Source organism: Lygodium microphyllum, chromosome 29, assembly GCF_053477565.2.
Source record: "Lygodium microphyllum isolate KBCC chromosome 29, Lygodium_microphyllum_v1.1.10, whole genome shotgun sequence".
In the NCBI taxonomy this organism is placed as follows: domain Eukaryota; kingdom Viridiplantae; phylum Streptophyta; class Polypodiopsida; order Schizaeales; family Lygodiaceae; genus Lygodium; species Lygodium microphyllum.
This window is the reverse complement of record NC_141163.1, coordinates 87124023-87130802: the sequence shown is the minus strand read 5'-3', so window position 1 is coordinate 87130802 and position 6780 is coordinate 87124023.

The following is a 6780-nucleotide window of genomic DNA, read 5'->3' as shown; positions in this document are numbered from 1 at the left end:
GATCTGTGAAAAATTCAAATGCCCATCTATAGGTTAAGCTCAAGTCTCATAAAAGATTAAGTCTTTGATGATGCTGCTGCTGCCTCTTTCTTCTTCAGATAGCCGAATTTGTTTAATTTTACTGCAGATTGAGTCTTCTTTCTCTAGGTCTTCAGATGGGTACTGCAGACTCGGTCTTCGTATGAGATTATCTTAGCGCAATGTATCTTTCTGATCAAAATTCTGGTGCTTTGATGCTTGGCCAAAGCTTGGGTGCCAGCTGAAGGATACAAGGAGGAATTGCTCACGGGAGAGAAGAATCAGAAGAGAAGACTCCTGGGCTGTTTCTAATTATGGACCTGTAGCACATCTTTCACAGTCTAACTGACCACCCCTTTCCTGGGCCTTTCTTCTCCAGTTCGCGCAGAAGATAGAAGTCCTTGCTTTCATGGAAGATCTATAAAAGTTGACTTCTCTTTTCGTCCAGAGAGAGACCTCTTTTCTTCGACATGAACACTCCCACGTTTGCGACGATACATTCTGCTTGCAACCGAGAGAGATGCTCAACTTCGAACTAGCAAGAAAATAGAGTTTATTAATCTACTATTGAAAAAGAGAGCTAAAAAGTGGAGCCCTGCAATGGATTTATGAGCAGCAGAAGCGGCAGAATACGGAGGGCATGTTCATACTCCGGATGGATTGATGCTTTCCCCTGTTTCCATAAGACTCTGCAACCATGAAGAAAGCCTGAGACAACTTAGCAATTCCTTTGTTTGTTCTCAGATCCAGATCATGAGAATCTTGAATAATCTTGGACCAGCTGATTAAGCTCAGTTCATCACAGGGTTTTTCTCTCAAGCTTCGTGAAAAATTTTGTCAGATTTCTTCAAACAAGGCAGAAGCAACACTATTAGGATCCCTCCTGGCAGAAATTTTACAAAGCTCTTCAAAAGATATTCCCAACTTCTGAGTGACCATAGCCGGCAAGGACGCAAATAAGCTGCCTCCAAACGAGAGACCGTAACATGTTGCAATTTGCAAGCCCTCTTTGAAACTTCTCTCAGCATCATCCACAGCACCTATTATGTTGTTAAGTATCCCCACCTGCAGGAGACTTTCCTAATAATCAGCAATCACTCGCCACTGACTGGGTCCCGGTTGTTGCCTCTTATAGTTGACTGAGGTGGTCCGATTGTTGACAGCTACAAGTTGAAGTGCATTGGGATGAAGCTTCTCACTATTGGAATCCACTCCATTAAAGTCTGGTAAAGCTGATAACTCAGAAATCTTGAAACAGTGGTTTTTTATTTTCCGACGCAAAACGAAGTCCTTCCTTTTTTCCCTTTTTTTTTTAGACTCCTTGCTTTTCCCTCTTTCTTTTCAATTCAAAAAGCTCCCTTTTTAAAAAAAGCCATTTGCTTTTCTTCCTTTTTTAGACCCTGTTCCTCCTCCGAAATATAGGTTGAAGGATAAAAGAAAGCAAGCACTGTCATATGAGCACCGTCCAAACCAAACAGCACAAGCTTGCACAGTTCCCTCTTCATCCAATTAGGGGCACACCATGACAAGTAGGGAGGAACAGATACAGGGATGATGTCCCAACTTCATTAAGTTTACCTACATGTATGGCATTCAAAACCAAACTGACTTCGTTCCCTTGTTCTGAAAGTCTGTCAAATACTTGATAAGCCTCATCCATTTGTAATTATTGGAAACATCCTCATAAAGCCCATAATCGACATATCTTGAAATAAGTGTAGCCCATGAGATTGCATCTCGGGTTACCAGTCTACCAAAATTCCTTATTCTTCTCCGTCTTCGGCATAGAATGAAAGAGCAAACATAACAACTAAGTATGTACAAAGTATTAAATCGCACACACAACTTTCGGGTGGTTTTCACACCTCGAATGCGCAGCAATACGACGTCCACCCCCTCTAATCCTGCGCATCCTCCGGATGGGCCAACTACCCATGATCGTTATCATCAAGATCCACAAACAAATCAATCTCTTCGTTATGCATTTCCGGTAGATCAACAAGATTATCAGCCATATCATCTGTCTCTTCCATTGGAGTTTCTTGTCGTTGCTCTTCTCTTGAAAATTCTTCCAATGCATAATCCTCATCGTCTCTTTTCTTGAAAATCTTGATTCTTTTTCCAGCAATAGGCACTCTAAGCACTGTCCCATCCAATTCAGTCAGCTCATATGTTGCATTATCAAAGACATGTCTGACTATGTATGGCCCAAACCATCTTTTCACCATCTTCCGAAGTGCAGTATGGTGATTTTCAAGGCTACTATCAAAGACCAAAACCCAATCTCCCTCTTCTATTGCTCTAGGCCGCAAGCGATGCCTGTTGTCAAACCTGTCCTTATTTCTTAGTCTAGCAACCTTCAACCTGTCAATAGCTAGCTGAATATCCTTAGGTCTCCTCTCCAACTGTCGAATCCGAAGAGCTAAGAGCTCCTCTCTCGTCAAATCCTCGTGCCAAGGTAAAACTGACCAAGTCAAAGCACAAGTCTCAATCGGCATAACAGGTTTCTAACCATACATCAACTCTGCAGGCATATATCCTGTGGTAACACTATGAGTCGTACGATCAGCCCACAAAGCAAATGGTAGAAGTCTTGGCCATTCTCCAATCTGTCCTCTGCATGCTTTGGCTAATGCTTTCACTATCGGCGGATGCCCTCTTTCACTCTTCCCATTTCCCTCTGGATTATATGCTGTGGTTAGAGCCAACTTGATTCCTAGCTGAGAGAAAAACTCCCTAGCTTCATCTGCATCTAATTCACCACAATCCGCAGTGATCTTACCCACACAACCATACCTGCGGAAAATTTCCTCCAATAAGAACTTACACACTGCACTAGTGGTCTTCGTTCTCAAAGATCTGCCCTCAACATGATTAGTAAGATCCTCTCTAGCCAAAACAATGTATCTCATCTGCCATAGACCCATAGGCATGGTAACCAAATCAACTACCCACTTATAATGAATGCATAGTGGATAGGTCGGATGAAGCTCATCTCTATGACGCACTACTGAATACATCTGGCAGTCTCTGCAAGTCTCAACAAAGTGAGAAACATCTTTGTACATGCCTTTCCACCAATATTTCTCCTTGATTTTCTCATAAGTAGCCCATACTCCTCTATGACCAGCCCAGGGACTCTCATGAAACTCCCTCATCACCTGTAACTGTGTCTCTCTATCGCAGACAACCCGCAAAGGTAATCCGCCTCTTTTCTTCGGATGCTTCCAAAGAAATCCGTCCTTGAGAAAATAACCATAGGCTTTCCTTTTGATCTTCTTGAACTCTTCATCTGTCCATTCATCTCTTTTGCTTAGTGTACTAAGGTACCTGCCAATCTGCAACCAATCTCCAACATAGAGCTCTTCTGTGAAAGCCACAATATCATAGACATGACAAACATGATCAACCATAGTGGCTGAAATTTCTGCATCATCCTCTTCTGCAAGTAGAGTCTCATCATCATCATATCTAGCTCTAGACAACATATCTGCCACTGGATTATCCTTCCCTGCTATGTGTTTAAATTCCAGATTTAATGACTTGATGTATGCAATCCATCTCAACATAGCTATATCCAGAGTAGAGCAACTCGTGATCATACCAATCAATGGCAAGCAATCTGTCTCTACCACAACTGAAGCTCCAATAAAGTACTCCTTGTCACATTTGAGAGCCGTGACAATCCCCAATAATTCCCTCTTGATTTGCGGATATCTCCTCTGTCTCTCGTTTAGGACTTTCGCCCCAAACCGAATAGCATACCTATTTCCATCTGCATCATCTTGACCCACAGCCCAACCTATGCCAATTGGACTAGTGTCAACTGTCAATACAATAGGCCTATCACAGTTATAATCCGCTTTCCTGAGAGTAGGAGCATTCTACAATAACTTCTTCAATTTCCACATGGCTTTAGTGTGGCTCTCATCCCAATAGAATTTCTGCCCCTTTCGAAGCAGCTGATACAAACAATCTGCTATGTGTGCAAAATGAGGTATCCAAATCATATAGAACACACAAGCACCAATGAATCTCCGTACCTCAGAAGTGGTAGAACAATACTCTGCAATCTTGCCTATAGCATTCACCTTATCAGGTGAGGGTTTCCTGCCATAATATCCACACATATGCCCAACAATAACAACCTCATTCACTCCAAAAACAGATTTTTGCCCTGAAAGTGTCAAGTTCACTTCTTCTAACCTGGCCAAAATCTTCTCACATGCTGAAATATGATCAGCCACAAAGTATCTGCATCCCTGCTCATTTAGGCTCTCATTCTTCTCTTCTTCTGCACACCCCTTAATGGGCACATCATCCAAGAAAGGCATAGTAAGCTGAGGTATGTAATCACGAAGGACCTTATGCATGGCATTCATCATATGCGCAACAGAATTAGTGGCACCTTGAGGCAAGGTACACATCCTCACAAGCCCAATAGGAGTTCTCATGGTGGTTATGTCCCTGCTTTCCAAAGCCAGCTGAAACTCATCATATCCTGAATACAAATCACCCGAAGAATAGATGGCACGTCCAGCAAATGCCTCTGCAAACTCATCCACAACTAGACCTATACCAACATTCCTGATAGTAACTCTGTTCACTGGCTGCATGTCTTGAATAAATCGAAGAGTACCATTCTTCTTCAGAACTGTAAACCACCTGTTTGAGTATGGTGCAGATGAAGGCTCAAGGATTCCCATCCTGATTTTCTCATTCAATAAATCAATCAGCTTTGGCAAGTGTGCTTTAGGCACTGGAATAGGTCGGAGATTCCATGGGATATGAGGAATAGTAAAAATGACCATAGGAGCAACAATATCAGGATTCACACATCCAATCTCATGTGGCAAAAAAGCAAATCCCCTTCCATGACGCTCAAGCATCTCCTGAAAGCATTGCTTCTCCATGGGTAAAAAGAAATCACCATTTCCAATTTTCAATTCTGCAAGTGTCTCTGTGAAAATTTATGACCAATATGCTCCGGATTCCTCAAAATTTGCTGTTTAGCAGCCCTCTCTATTTGCTGATCATTGTCAGGTGGAAGCGGTACAGCAACCGGCTTCACCTTCTTATCCACAGTTTTGTATTTCGTGTCAACCCTGGCTTCATTATGCTCTTCTGCATTACATAAACCTTGCTGTAAATCAGCAATTCTGCACTCCAATGGCTGAATATTCTCAGCCCTCTGCTCTATGGACTGCATAGAAACAGCCCCAAACTCTGAATGCTGAAATATTTCAGCAGTAAACTCTGTTGGCTGAAAATTTTCAGCCCTCTGTCTCTCTGAAAGCTGATCATAACCAGCTGGAAACTCTGTTTGCTGAATTTCTTCAGCACTCAACACTCTTTGCTGAGTTACCTCAACCTCTGACTCAATCTGTGACATAAAATCTGCAATTTCATGAAACCTGTCCAGGGACTGCACTAATACATTACCATGACAATTCACCATATCAGTTTTCAGCATATCTCCCATCTCTGTCATCGTATCTGCACAAATCACACTGTCATACATCCCATCTATGTGCTCATCATCCTCCAAAATTCCTGCATTTTTCAAATTTTTCTCCTTACTGCATATATACTGCCTAGCAGCTCTAGGCAACCTAGAAGTCTTCTGATAACTCATTGAACTGTTTGCTGAAATCCCAACATAACCGGAGGAGAAAACATTGCTGCTGCCAGGAGGCGAGAACTCCAATCTCCTCTCCTCTGTACCACCGTCGTCTCGCGAAACGGCGGTACCTAATGAAAATCCGAATCCCTCACAGTGGGCAACGGTGCATCTCTGAGAGTATCCCTATTTCTAACATGGTTCACACATACAGTCATAAACTGAACTGCTCTCATACCATCTTTACTGCGAATCCGTGCATAAGCAGATCCATCATCCATGACCTTTGTTTCCATGCGCATCTCTGTAATGAATGGCTGACCAAGAATTATGGGATAAGAGCATGAATCCTGCACAAAGAAATGAAAATCCTCCTCTACATCACCAATAGAAACCCTGACACTAGGGCAAGCAGCATATAAATCACCTGCAGTGTTATTGGCGGCTCTCATACGCCACCCATGCTCTACATCCATAGGCCATCTGTTACTCTCATAAACTCCACGAACTATGAGATTAATCTCTGAACCATGATCAACCAATGCAACATAAGGCACCTGTTTCTCTCCAATCTTTACCATCGTCTCTGTAGTTACCCTAGCCCAATGGCTCCGCGAAAAGTGACTACGCGGTATCAAAACAGGCTCATCAATTTCAGCATAATGCATAGGCTGAACCCTCTTCTCTACCTGCGGAAAAATAGAAGCATTATCAACCATAACCTCATCATCATCCTCATCCAACTCTCCAATCAAAACTCCCTGTGTGTCAGTGGTAGCCAATGCATGTCTCTTCCTCTTCAGGACCTCCTGAAACTGATCCTGAAACTCTCTTTTTGAGATGCCCAAAATCTCAAAAATAGTGAAAGTCACCTCACTGCCAAGTATCTTATCATTAAAGATTTTCTTCATGTCAGTAGATGTCTCAATATCGGACATCAATCTGAATCCTGGCTGCTTTCTCTCTCTAGGCTCTTGCCTCTTTTCCCTCTTTTGAGCATCCTCCATCTGTCGATCTGGCCCTGATCGTGAAGACGGTCCTGCAGTAGGTGCAGTAACAAACTCACCCCCTCTAGTCTTCTTAGTTGCACTTGGATTTTCTTCATCCCTCTTACGCTTCTCCTCAACAAATACATCTGCACC